Source organism: Antechinus flavipes, chromosome 1, assembly GCF_016432865.1.
Source record: "Antechinus flavipes isolate AdamAnt ecotype Samford, QLD, Australia chromosome 1, AdamAnt_v2, whole genome shotgun sequence".
In the NCBI taxonomy this organism is placed as follows: Eukaryota; Metazoa; Chordata; class Mammalia; order Dasyuromorphia; family Dasyuridae; genus Antechinus; species Antechinus flavipes.
In genome coordinates, this window is record NC_067398.1 from 433,927,913 (window position 1) to 433,942,635 (window position 14,723).

The 14,723-nt window shown below is 33.9% G+C and overlaps 1 pseudogene; it reads right to left on the reverse strand.

Moving 5' to 3' along the window:
- Positions 1–5,614: 5,614 nt before the first annotated feature.
- LOC127546447 (G2/mitotic-specific cyclin-B1-like) lies at positions 5,615–12,686 on the reverse strand (annotated as a pseudogene).
- Positions 12,687–14,723: the final 2,037 nt, after the last annotated feature.

The window sequence follows — 14,723 nt, forward strand, 5'->3', positions numbered from 1 at the left end:
CAAGATGGCAAGTAATACAGAATTGGTCATTCTAACCATAAACGTGAACGGGGTAAACTCCCCCATAAAGAGGAAGCGGTTAGCAGAATGGATTAAAAGCCAGAATCCTACAATATGTTGTTTACAGGAAACACACCTGAAGCGGGGAGATACATGCAGGTTAAAGGTAAAAGGTTGGAGCAAAATCTACTATGCTTCAGGTGAAGTCAAAAAAGCAGGGGTAGCCATCCTGATCTCAGATCAAGCTAAAGCAAAAATTGACCTAATTAAAAGAGATAAGGAAGGACACTATATCTTGCTAAAGGGTAGCATGGATAATGAAGCACTATCTATATTAAACATATATGCACCAAGTGGGGTAGCATCTAAATTCTTAAAAGAGAAACTAAGAGAGCTGCAAGAAGAAATAGACAGTAAAACTATAATAGTGGGAGATCTTAACCTTGCACTCTCAGAATTAGATAAATCAAACCACAAAATAAATAAGAAAGAAGTCAAAGAGGTAAATAGAATACTAGAAAAGTTAGATATGATAGATCTCTGGAGAAAATGTAATGGAGACAGAAAGGAATACACTTTCTTTTCAGCAGTTCATGGAACCTATACAAAAATTGACCATATATTAGGACATAAAAACCTCAAACTCAAATGTAGTAAGGCAGAAATAGTAAATGCATCCTTTTCAGACCACGATGCAATGAAAATTACATTCAACAAAAAAGCAGGGGGAAGTAGACCAAAAAATAATTGGAAACTAAATAATCTCATACTAAAGAATGATTGGGTGAAACAGCAAATCATAGACATAATTAATAACTTCACCCAAGAAAACGATAATAATGAGACATCATACCAAAATGTATGGGATGCAGCCAAAGCGGTAATAAGGGGAAATTTCATATCTCTAGAGGCCTATTTGTATAAAATAGAGAAAGAGAAGGTCAATGAATTGGGTTTGCAATTAAAAATGCTAGAAAAGGAACAAATTAAAAACCCCCAGTCAAACACTAAACTTGAAATTCTAAAAGTAAAAGGTGAGATCAATAAAATTGAAAGTAAAAAAACTATTGAATTGATTAATAAAACTAAGAGTTGGTTCTATGAAAAAACCAACAAAATAGACAAACCCTTAGTAAATCTGATTAAAAAAAGGAAAGAGGAAAATCAAATTGTTAGTCTTAAAAATGAAAAGGGAGAACTCACCACTAACGAAGAGGAAATTAGAGCAATAATTAGGAGTTACTTTGCCCAACTTTATGCCAATAAATTCGACAACTTAAATGAAATAGAAAAATACCTCCAAAAATACAGCTTGCCCAAACTAACAGAGGAAGAAGTAAATATCCTAAACAGTCCCATCTCAGAAAAAGAAATAGAACAAACTATCAATCAACTCCCTAAAAAAAAATCCCCAGGACCAGATGGATTTACATGTGAATTCTACCAAACATTTAAAGAACAATTAACTCCAATGTTATATAAACTATTTGAAAAAATAGGGATTGAAGGAGTCCTACCAAACTCCTTTTATGACACAGATATGGTACTGATACCTAAACCAGGTAGGCTGAAAACAGAGAAAGAAAATTATAGACCAATCTCCCTAATGAATATTGATGCTAAAATCTTAAATAAAATATTAGCAAAAAGATTACAGAAAATTGTCACCAGGATAATACACTATGACCAAGTAGGATTTATACCAGGAATGCAGGGCTGGTTCAATATTAGGAAAACTATTAGCATAATTGACTATATCAATAACCAAACAAACAAAAACCACATGATCATCTCAATAGATGCAGAAAAAGCATTTGATAAAATCCAACATCCATTCCTAATAAAAACACTTGAGAGCATAGGAATAAATGGACTTTTCCTTAAAATAGTCAGGAGCATATATTTAAAACCATCAGTAAGCATCATATGCAATGGGGAAAAACTGGAACCTTTCCAGTAAGATCTGGAGTGAAGCAAGGCTGCCCACTATCACCATTATTATTTAATATCGTATTAGAAACACTAGCCTCGGCAATAAGAGTCGAGAAAGATATAAAAGGAATTAGAGTAGGCAATGAGGAAACCAAACTATCACTCTTTGCAGATGATATGATGGTATACCTAGAGAACCCCAGAGATTCTACCAAAAAGCTATTGGAAATAATTCATAATTTTAGCAAAGTAGCTGGCTACAAAATAAATCCCCATAAATCCTCAGCATTTTTATACATCACCAACAAAACCCAACAGCAAGAGATACAAAGAGAAATTCCATTCAGAATAACTGTTGATATCATAAAATATTTGGGAATCTATCTACCAAAGGAAAGTCAGGAATTATATGAGCAAAATTATAAAAAAGTCTCCACACAAATAAAGTCAGACTTAAATAATTGGAAAAATATTAAGTGCTCCTGGATCGGCCGAGCGAGCATAATAAAGATGACAATACTCCCCAAACTAATCTATTTATTTAGTGCTATACCAATCAGACTTCCAAGAAAATATTTTATTGATCTAGAAAAAATAACAACAAAATTCATATGGAACAATAAAAAGTCGAGAATCTCAAGGGAATTAATGAAAAAAAAATCAAATGAAGGTGGCCTAGCTGTACCTGATCTAAAATTATATTATAAAGCAGCAGTCACCAAAACCATTTGGTATTGGCTAAGAAATAGATTAGTGGATCAGTGGAAAAGGCTAGGCTCACAAGACAGAATAGTCAATTATAGCAATCTAGTGTTTGACAAACCCAAAGCCCCTAACTTCTGGGAAAAGAATTCATTATTTGATAAAAACTGCTGGGATAATTGGAAATTAGTATGGCAGAAATTAGGCATGGACCCACACTTAACACCATATACCAAGATAAGATCAAAATGGGTCTATGACCTAGGCATAAAGAACGAGACTATAAATAAATTAGAGGAACATAGAATAGTTTATCTCTCAGACTTGTGGAGGAGAAAGAAATTTGTGACCAAAGATGAACTAGAGACCATTACTGATCACAGAATAGAAAATTTCGATTACATCAAATTAAAAAGCTTTTGTACAAATAAAACTAATGCAAACAAGATTAGAAGGGAAGCAACAAACTGGGAAAACATTTTCACAGTTAAAGGTTCTGATAAAGGCCTCATTTCCAAAATATATAGAGAACTGACTCAAATTTATAAGAAATCAAGCCATTCTCCAATTGATAAATGGTCAAAGGATATGCACAGACAATTTTCAGAGGATGAGATTGAAACTATTACCACTCATATGAAAGAGTGTTCCAAATCATTATTGATCAGAGAAATGCAAATTAAGACAACTCTGAGATACCACTACACACCTGTCAGATTGGCTAAGATGACAGGAAAAAATAATGATGAATGTTGGAGGGGATGCGGGAAAACTGGGACACTAATGCATTGTTGGTGGAGTTGTGAACGGATCCAACCATTCTGGAGAGCAATCTGGAATTATGCCCAAAAAATTATCAAATTGTGCATACCCTTTGATCCAGCAGTGTTTCTATTGGGCTTATATCCCAAAGAAATACTAAAGAAGGGAAAGGGACCTGTATGTGCCAAAATGTTTGTAGCAGCCCTGTTTGTAGTGGCTAGAAACTGGAAAATGAATGGATGCCCATCAATTGGAGAATGGCTGGGTAAATTGTGGTATATGAATGTTATGGAATATTATTGTTCTGTAAGAAATGACCAGCAGGATGAATACAGAGAGGACTGGCGAGACTTACATGAACTGATGCTAAGTGAAATGAGCAGAACCAGGAGATCATTATACACTTTGACGACGATATTGTATGAGGACATATTTTGATGGAAGTGGATTTCTTTGACAAAGAGACCTGAGTTTCAATTGATAAATGACGGACAAAAGCAGCTACACCCAAAGAAAGAACACTGGGAAACGAATGTAAACTATCTGCATTTTTGTTTTTCTTCCCGGATTATTTATACCTTCTGAATCCAATTCTCCCTACGCAACAAGAGAACTGTTCGGTTCTGCAAACATATATTGTATCTAGGATATACTGCAACATATCCAACATATAAAGGACTGCTTGCCATCTAGGGGAGGGGGTGGAGGGAGGGAGGGGGAAAAAATCGGAACAGAAACGAGTGTCAATATAATGTAATTATTAAATAAAAAAATAAAAAAAAAAGAGAAAAAAAAAATTATACTCCTGATCCTTTTGTAGTGTTTGTGTATATATTTTCTTTGTTATTCCTGATAACTCTTGTGCTTTAATTCTGCTCCTTAAATTACCTTGCTATAACTTAACATCCCTTCAACCATGGAAACCGTCCTTGTTTTCTCCCAGTCTTTGCTTCTCTTTCTGCCCATCCCTCCCCTTTTATTTCTTTATAGATTTTGAAGGGCACCATGCTCTTCATAGTTTAAATGTAGTGTTATCTATTTAACCCATTTCTGATATGAATAGGTTTTTAGAACTATGAAACCCTCTTCCTTCTATATTATCTCTTTGTCTAATACTCCCTCTGCATCTCATTTGTACAACATAATTACTATTTTTACCTTTTCCTATGCATTTTTGCTTTTCAGAGGTAGGTTGTATTCAACTCTTCTCCAATCTTTCTTTTGAACTACCCAATTGCTGATGTCAGTCATTGACATATGATAAACATTTCCATCTTAAAAAAAAAACATAAAAAATTTATCCATGTTAAGTTTCTTGAAACTGATCTTTGATATTGATTTTTATCTGATAAATTTTCTATTGAATTCAGGTTTGGTTAAAAGAAAGTCCTGAAAATTTACAAATTCTTTGAATGTATATATATATATATATATATATATATATTATGGATAATTTTGCTGGATTTGATAGTGTTTGTCATAGGCTTAGTTCTTTTGATATACATGATATACATGATTCCAGCACCTGTATTCTTTTATTTTGGTTCTGATAAGTCCTGTACAGTTCTAATTTTAGCTCTAGTATATTTGAAATTTTTTTCTTGTTTCTTGCAAATTTTTCTTTTTGATGTGGAGTTTTTGAAATTTTGAAATTTATCAATAATATTCATCTGAATTTTCCACAAATGATCTCTGACCTGGGGTATCTCTTGGGATGTTCTTGGGTTATACCAAGAGGACCCCTGTTATACCCCAAATCATTTTTTACCAATCTATGTTTCCTTAAGGCACAAATTTGTTCCATATGTGAAGAAATTTGGAGAGCTTGAAATTTACTGACCTACTTCACCATCTTTCCAAAATCTTCCTCTGAAAACTTCTTCAATAATAACCAGAAACACAAAAATATTAGTAACATAGCTTTTTAAACCTTTAGGAGTTTATGTGCTAATTACATAGCTGAAAATTTTGTTGTACAGGTGAAATGGAATGTTTTTCATAGTTAGAAAAACATATTTCAGCACATAAACGTATAGAATAGTTACAATATTTTGCCAAGTGTGGTAGTACACACCTATAATTCCTATGTCACTGGGGATATTAGCACTAATGGCTAGTGGGTCTTCTAAACTCAGGAATTCGAGCCTCTGCTTCCTATATTAATTGAGTGTCCCTACTAAGTGTGGCAGCATATGATAAGTTTGGCACCGATGGTAAGTCAAGGTTTGGGAAGGGGAGAATTGGGTAATCTCTGGAGGCACAAACCATCACAGGTAAAAATGGAGTAGATCACAACTCCTGTGAAATTGGAGTTGTATATGGCCCTTGCACTTTCAGCCTGGGTGAGATAGAAAAGCCATATCTTAAAGAACAAAAAGCCTATCCCACCAAACTCCCAAACTCCAAACATTCCATTCCATTAAATCAAGCTTATTAACCAAAGTATTATTAGATGTGTTACCTTATATACTTGAAAGCAACAAAACTACAATTACACCAAATGCTATAAAATTTAATTATTTCATTTTGAAAGTGCCCTTGTTTAATCAATCTTAATTTCTGAGTTTTATATAAGCAGGAAAAGGCCCTAACTAGAAAAATGACTTTAAAGAGAGGATCTGTGTTCAAGTCTCATCTCTGACAGTTCTTGGCTAGTAATTTGAGGCAAATTCCTTAATTTCTCACTTCTCTTGAGAATTCTCAAACCTTCAATTACAGAGCAGGTCAAGAGGAAGTTTTCTCACTGGCAGTTCTTTACCCCACTCAAAATATAGGCCTGGTTAAAACAACAAATTATAAAACAAGGAACTGACTAACTTATAAAGCTATACTTTGAAAATATATATACATTTTTTTAAAGGCAGGAAATAAGTTGTGAAATTAAAAACAAATGAACAACATAATAATTCAGGAAAACTGATTCTGTGAACAAAATTGGGCAGGGCTGGTAGTACCTTATACTCCCAAAACTACTCCAGTAATTCCTGAAGTCACATAATCAGAGATTTTTTTCCTTTTTTTTTTTTTTTTTTTTTTTTTTTGTAATCAGAGAATGTTAAAGCTAAAAAAGAAATCATCTAATACTCCCTCTTGTACAGATATGGCACCTGGTTCAAGAAAGGTTAAACAACTGGCACTACGTCACAATTCTAACAGATAATGAATGTTTTTTTTCAACCTCAGATCTTATTACTTCAAATCCAATGTTCTTATTACAAGTAATTCATTTGAGCTATCTTTTTTTAAGACACTAACTGAAATTATTACTCCTAGCAATATAGTGGCCTTGAGAATGAAATCTGAAATTTGAACTGGAAGAATAGAGATGAAGCTTGAAGGATTTGGGGTAGTAAGGGAAATCCAAGTGGGGTGTATCCATAGAGGAAATTGAGTAACACAAGAGCATTCAGACAGTACCTTGTCCATGCTCCTCAAACCATGAATTCAAGTTACTTTTATTAATGCTAGTTCAGTTAATTTTTATTAAATATGTTTTTTTGAACTAGCAACCTAAAGCTTTGTAATATTGCATCTGTGGGAAAAATGAATTCTGAGATAGCTTTGAGAGTAACCAATTCTTAAATTATTGGCTGCTTGTATATTATAGTAGCAATAGCTGACATTTATATAGAGTTTTAATGCTCATCATAGATCATAGATTTAAATTTGGACCTCAATGTTAATCTAGTCTGGTCCCCTGATTTTGCATTTTTTGGAAATGTGGTTGAATATATTGCCCATGGTAACACTAATACTAAATGGAAAATCAGAGTTTTGCTAATTCTTCTGGTTCTAAATGCATTGACTTTTATATTGTATCATGATTATAGGATTATATAATTACAAATGCCATTTAATCTGATCCTCACTCAGAAGTTATTCAGGCATTTAGAAGCATACAGTTAGTAAGAGTCGGAGACAAATTTGAATCATAGTACTTCCCAGGCCAAGGTTAATCAAGCGGCTATTTTCCAACTATGATGGGTAGCCAGCTTATGTTAACATTCTTTATGTTCCTAAAATAATATTGTGTCTATTTACCTGATGAGCATTATTCTTGCAAAAAAGTCCAGATGAAAAAAATATCACCCAAAGAGAGAAGTGAACAAATATTATTACTACTCACAAGGATAGGAGAAAAAAAATAACAAGTAACAAACAGTCTCAACGTGTAGTACTCATTGCTTTTGGCTGAGGGCAACACACAGTGTGGTCCCTCTGGACCACTGGGTTCATACTCTGAGCAAAATCCCAGAGTCTCTCAGAGTTCACAACTATAGAATTTTAGGAGGGAGGGGAGTTGGGAGTCAGGGGGTGGGAGGATGGGGGTGATTGGCTGGGGGTGGGGGTAGACGGGGGTAAGCTGCTGACACAGATAGAAAATTACCTCTATCAACAGAAAGAGACAAAAATATAGCCAGGACTAATGAAATAAAGATATGTTCTAAATTGCCTAATAAGAAATGTGGAAGGAAAGGTATGGGCACAGTAAACTTAATTCCAACTCCGACAATCCAAGTAAAAGCCAAGGGTAAGGTGATGGATATTATCCAATCTCTGGGTTTATTAACCCTAGCATACATGAATCCTCTGGTCTGAGGACATTATGAGTCAAACCAGTTTTTACCACTTCATAGTTATTGAACCCAATAAATGGATTTAGAGCTAGAAGGGACCATAGGAATATAAATTTCTTGAAAAAAGATACTATGCAATTTTCATCTTTGTAACCCTGGAGCACAGGACTGAGGACCTAGAAAATAGGTATTTAGTAAATATATAACAGTCATACATCTGAGTTTGGGTGTGTGTATACACATATACATACACACTTATTTATAAACATATATACATTCATACATCAATATATAAGGCTTGATTGAGATATTGATTAAAATGTTGCTTGTTATACTTAGCTATATAAGTTATGCTTCTATTTAGCATTTCTTACAAAAAATAGTTGTTAAACTGTTTAAGGCATATTTTAATTTGTTAATGAAAATATTTTAAAAGAAATGAAAGAAAACTTGATTATGACAAATATTTGGTAACTCTAATATGTACAAAACACACAGTGCCAATTTTATTACAGGTTTCACTATAGTTCACTTTCACTTTTGTTAATGGAAGCCACAGATCTTAAAATACTACAGAATTCAGTTGTGAAATAATTCTGATATTTATTTGCTTATTGCTTTGTAACCCTAGTACATTAATATCATTCTTAGCCAAATGCTGCATTACAGGAAGGACCTCCTATGTATAAGACAAGTAGTATTGGAGAGAGTCCATTTACTCTTACTAAGGACTTTCAATGTCAAGCAAAATTCACTTGCTGCAATCTAGGAAGGAAGGAAGGAAAGAAGGAAGGAAGGAAGGAAGGAAGAAAAAAAGGAAGGAAGGAAGAAAGGGAGAGGATGATATCATAGTCCAGTGGTTCTCAAGCTTTGTTTTCAGTATCTTTATACTATTATAAATTACTGAAGATTTGTCCAAAGTGCTTCGGTTTAGGTGGGTTTTCTTTATAGATATGTACAATATTATAAAAACTAATTTTGAATTTCTAGACCCACTAAAAAAGTTTCAGGACCCCCCAGGATTCTCTGGACCATACATTGAGAATCATTGTCATAGTCCAACTTTGTGACTTCTATCTGATATACTTAACTGAGGTGTGCTGTTCAATGTTAATTAGCTGTTTAGCATAGAAGGTACAGTGGTAAAGGACAACTTATACTGGTCTAAAATTTTTAGAATCTTCATTTTCATCTGCTGAATCTGGTGCTTTCTGTAATATGGCCAATTACAAAGGCAAGGTTTCCAATTTCAGGTGGGCACATTTCTTCATAATTGGTGACAATGAACATGGGGATTACACCCACCAACTCCTACAGTTTTTTAGACACAGTATTTTCCTGCATAAATCAGTTAATAATGGGCACTGTCATGTACATAGTCTCCTATAGCAACCTGAAATTCATCTGTGCTTTTACCAACCAGGCAATTAGGATGGCTTTTTTGTTCCCAGTGGCTTCTTGACCCACCAGGTATATTGGTCTAATCATGTGCTCTTCTTCAAGTTGTCTGAAATAGCAATGCATATCTTTCACATCTTCACTACGAAGTTTTGGATCATCTGTACCTTTGGAATTCAAAATCTTTCAGTGCAAGTTTGATATTGGAAAAAAGTTTGGCACAGAAACTCTTCTGTAGACACAGACCTAGATGTTTCCATTGGGCTTAGAGATGGAGAATCCAGCCTAATGAGCTCATGAGTTAGCTTCTCTTCCTTAACTATTTTAGGTAGAGGAATCTTTTCTAATGGTTTGGGAGGCTTTTTTTTTTATCAGCTACTTTTACTATTGGAACTTGATTTTCTTTTTCAGACATATTTTTGACGGAGGTGACTGCTGTTCCTCACACATTTTGTTGCCAATATCATCAAGGGTCATTTTTAATTTCAGCCCAAACTTGGAGGCAGTCAGTGAATACAGGCACCCTCTTAGCAACTGGGACATTGCCCTTCAATTAATGGTTCTCAAATAAATATGGGAACAGAAGTGTCAAAATATTTTGGAAAATAAATGACAAACAGTGATTCCTTACTGTTTTAATCCACTAATACACCTGTGATAATGAGCTTTTAAGATTTCTTCATTAATTTATATATCACTAACACAATCCAACAGTTGGAGTTACAAAGAGAAATTCCATTTAAAGTACCTACTGATAGTATGAAATACTTAGGAATCTATCTGCCAAGGGAAGATCAGAAACTATATGAGCAAAACTACAAAACACTTTCCACACAAATAAAGTCAGATCTAACCAATTGGAAAATATATTAAATGCTCTTGGATAGGACCAGCAAATATCATAAAGATGACAATACTACCTAAACTAATCTATTTATTTAGTGCTATACCAATCAGTCTCCCAAAAAACTATTTTAATGACCTAAAAAAAATAACAACAAAGTTCATATGGAAAAACAAAAGGTCAAGAATTTCTAGGGAATTAATGAAAAAAAATTCAAATGAAGGTGGCCTAGCTGTACCTGATCTAAAACTATATTATAAAGTAGCAGTTATCAAAACCATTTCGTATTGGCTAATAAATAGACTAGTTGATCAGTGGAATAGGTTAAGTTCAAAGGACAAAACAGTCAATAACTTTAATAATCTAGTGTTTGAAAAAACCAAAGACTCCAGCTTTTGGGATAAGAACTCACTGTTTGACAAAACCTGCTGGGAAAACTGGAAATCAGTATGGCAGAAACTAGACATTGATCCACACTTAACACTGTGCACCAAGATAAGGTCAAAATGGGTTCATGACCTAGGCATAAAGAATGAGATTATAAATAAATTAGAAGAACATAGGATCATTTACATTTCAGACCTGTGGAAGAGGAAAAAACTTATGACTATATGATCATCAATTCTGATGGACATGGCCATCTTCAACAATGAGATGAACCAAATCAGTTCCAATGGAGCAGTAATGAATTGAAGCAGCTATATGCAGTGAAAGAACTCTGGGAAATGAATATGAACCACTACATAGAATTCCCAATCCATCTATTTTTGTCCGCCTGAATTTTTGATTTCCTTCACAGGATAATTGTACACTTTTTCAAAGTACAGCAAAATAACTGTAAGGACATGTATACACATATTGTATTTAACTTATACTCTAACATATTTAACAAGTATTGGCCAACTTGCCATCTGGGGGAAGGGGTGGGGGGAAGGAGGGGGAAAGTTGGAACAAAAGGTTTTACAATTGTCAATGCTGAAAAATTACCCATACATATATCTTATAAATAAAAAGCTATAATAATAATAAAAAAAATTTCTTCATTAAACTTTCAAGTCAGAAAGTGAGGAGTAGAAGAAAAAGCAAGATTATTGTGGGAAGACTTAGTTCTGAGTCTGTACACTACCATTTATTAAGTTTGTGACCTTGGTAAAATAATTTTATTCCTATGAATTTTAATTTATTTATCTAAAAATGAAGGGTCAGGATATATGAATTTATCAATCAATATCTATTAATTAAGTTCATCTTGAGGAGCAGGCACTCTATAAGGGTCCACAGACAAAAATGTAAAAGTCACTACACTGAAGAGGTTAACATTCCACTGGAATAGGGCAGCTATGTATGCATGCATTAGACTATATAAAATGCAAGGTAATTTTCTGAAATATGAGGAAAGCACAGACTGAGTGATGAGTATTTGAGATATGAAGGAAACTGGGAATGTCAGGAGGCAGAAATTTCAGAGATAATACATTCTACACATTGAAACATTCTTTTGAAAGATACAGGAATAATAGATGAAATGTTTGTGATGTATACTGCTATTTGTTTCTATCCTGAAGAGTTCATGAAATGTCTGCCCACTCCAATTCCTCTGCCACTCAGGTCAAATGATCTTTCGAAAATGTAGTCTGACCATGTCACTTGGATTTGGGAATCTCATTTTGGGAGCATTTATCTGTAAAATGGAAAAGAGATAACAGAGGGAGGAAGAAGAGGAGAAGGAGGAGGAGGAGGAAGAGCAGAGAGGGGGAAGACACAGAGAGATAAAGAGGGAGAAGGAGAGGGAGAGGGACAGAGAAAGGGAGAAGGAGAGTTGGGTGTCTCTGACAGAGACAGAGAGCGACACAGATTGCTACAGAGAGAAAGAGAAAAACAGACATAGAAATAGGGAGACAGAGAGAAAGACAGAAAAAGAGATAGACAAACAGAGACACACAGAGAGAGACAAAGACCTTAAAAACAGAGAGACCAATTAGAAAGCTAATGGAGTCATCTGAATTAAGAAAGACTGAGCTAGGAAGCTGATGTATGGAAGAGACATAGATCAAGCATTGGTAATCTAATTAGGTGACCTCTAAGAATATTTAACTATTAACATTTTACGATTCATTAACCTTAAGCTATGGATATGTTAATGTACTGTTGATTGACTAGAATTATAACATTTAAAAAGTCTGTGATTTTATTCATTTGGATAGTCCTTCCCTCCCAAATTAATTGGTTATTTTTTACTAGTTTTCTGTGATTGGAAAATTTCATTAGGCTCAGGGACAGATATTTGGGGTGTGTTGTTAGACATGACTTGTACTTGACAACTTTGCAGCTTTATAAAACTTCTCAGAGAGTCTGCTTCTAAAAGCCAAACTCACCTTCACCCCACAGCGAGGTATCAGAATATTTAGTGGAGGTTTCACCCTAGCATATGTACAGAGTAACAAGCTTAAGTCATTAATGATGAAGAACATATTTTTCTACAGCTGTCAACTTGCAGAAGCCTTCTGTTATAATTTAAATACATGCGTGCTCGTGCAGTGATGGTTTAGAAATACATACAAACAGGCATTGCCATATGAGTATGGAGTTTGGGGGGGAAAGCAAAACCAAAGTCAGAAACCCTAATCTTTGGCAGATTATTTAAGCTTTGGGGGACCCACATTCATCACCTATAAAAAGAAAATTTTGGATCAAACAAATCTTCTAATTTCCCTTTAGCTCCAAAACTATGACTTTAAGAATGTTTATCTAATCCTGTCACCACATGTTGCTAAGGTTATTATTAATTATTCATAGTCATTGCCTTTTTCTTTTTGAAAATAACTTATACGTATTTTATTTAAAAATAAACTGAAATTTGAGTTGCACTTGATATGACCCTGCCTGACTGCTATTGCTGTTCAAATCTTTGATTTTTTCTAAGTTAAAAGTGATGTGCTTCCCTTTTTGAAAGGGAAGCAATATATGTTATAAATATATGAAGAACATTGCATATGAGAATCTACAGACTTCTATCTGAGTCAAGGTGAAGGAGAAGGAAAAGAAGGAGAAGGAGAGAGAGCAGAAAGAAAATGAGGACAAAAAGAATTGCGATAGTTTTTTTTTTTTTTTTTTTTTAAGGTTTGCAAAGCATTTTACATTTGTTCTTTAAATTAATCCTCAAAGTGAGCCTGTGACCTGAGAGCTATTATTTTACTCCTTTTACAGATGGTTAAACTGAGAGTTATACAGGTTAAGTAACTTGCTCATGGTCACACAGAAAATAAGCATATCTTTTCTATTTAGTCTCCTATTCTTTTTTATTATAGAAAAAAAGGAGGAAAAGTTAAAAAAAAAAAAACTCATCATATGTCTTTAAAAACCTTGCTTATATAAGAATTTCAAATAATTGCATTTTCTTTGTTATATGGATTGTTCAATAATTTTGAGATGATTTTTGAAAAGTAAATTTTATTCAATAATCCTAAATAACATCATTATGAAATGAACAAAAGGCATTCAGAGGTGGGGAATTTGTGAACTCTTTTATCTCCTTTCCATTTTCCTTTTGTGAAACTTACTTATAGATAGGATACAGAGAAAAATAAGGAATGGTATAAAAACCAATAATATATTTGGTATGAGAGCTGTCCTCCATATGTAGTAGGGGGTTGCCATTTTATAGTTCAAATGGAGGCAGCAGACTTCTCAAGAATCTTGTACCCTCACTTTTCTCCAAGAGAAACTAATTATTTCCAGGAGAAGAAAACAAGAAGTTGCTATTAGAAGTTAGACATCATTTTGCTTTTTTAATTCAGAGAGAGGGGTACTGGACTAGAATTCAATCTTCTCCTTAAATATTGTGAGTATAGGGATTGTGGTTTCAAATTCAATCTTACTCCTGCTTACTCTTTCATAATTGGAGTAATCAGGATGATACAAACTTTATATTCAAAACTTTACTCTTTTTGCACCAAATGGTAACTCCACAAACCCATTTATTTAATTTATAGAAAAACAGAAAACAGAGAAAATATACATAGAATATGCATATATCTATAACTATGTCTATATCTGTGCAAACATATATAGGTATAGGTATATGTGTATTTATGTTTCTACACACATGTACAAGTATACACACATACATATATAACACATATATACATGCATGTTCATTTATGTGTATGTATGTTTCTTTAATCCTAATAAGAAAACTTCACACTGTACTGGTTTTTATATACACCATTATGTTATGTAATGCAAAGAATTCTAGCTCTCAACCAAGAGCAAATTCCCCCAAGTCTCCTTTATGGTTAACTTGGAATGGGGATATGATGGAGCTTGGTGGGTCCTCTCATGTCAGCTTCTTCTCAGCCTTTTCCTTCAGTACCCTGAAAGAGCATTGACATTACCTATCTTCTGTCCCAAACTTGAAAGCTACCAAGTACCCAAATCACCATGACACTCTGAGATTCAAAGAAAATTCAAAGTTCAAAAATGAAGCTCTTTCTCTCTTGTCCTTAAAT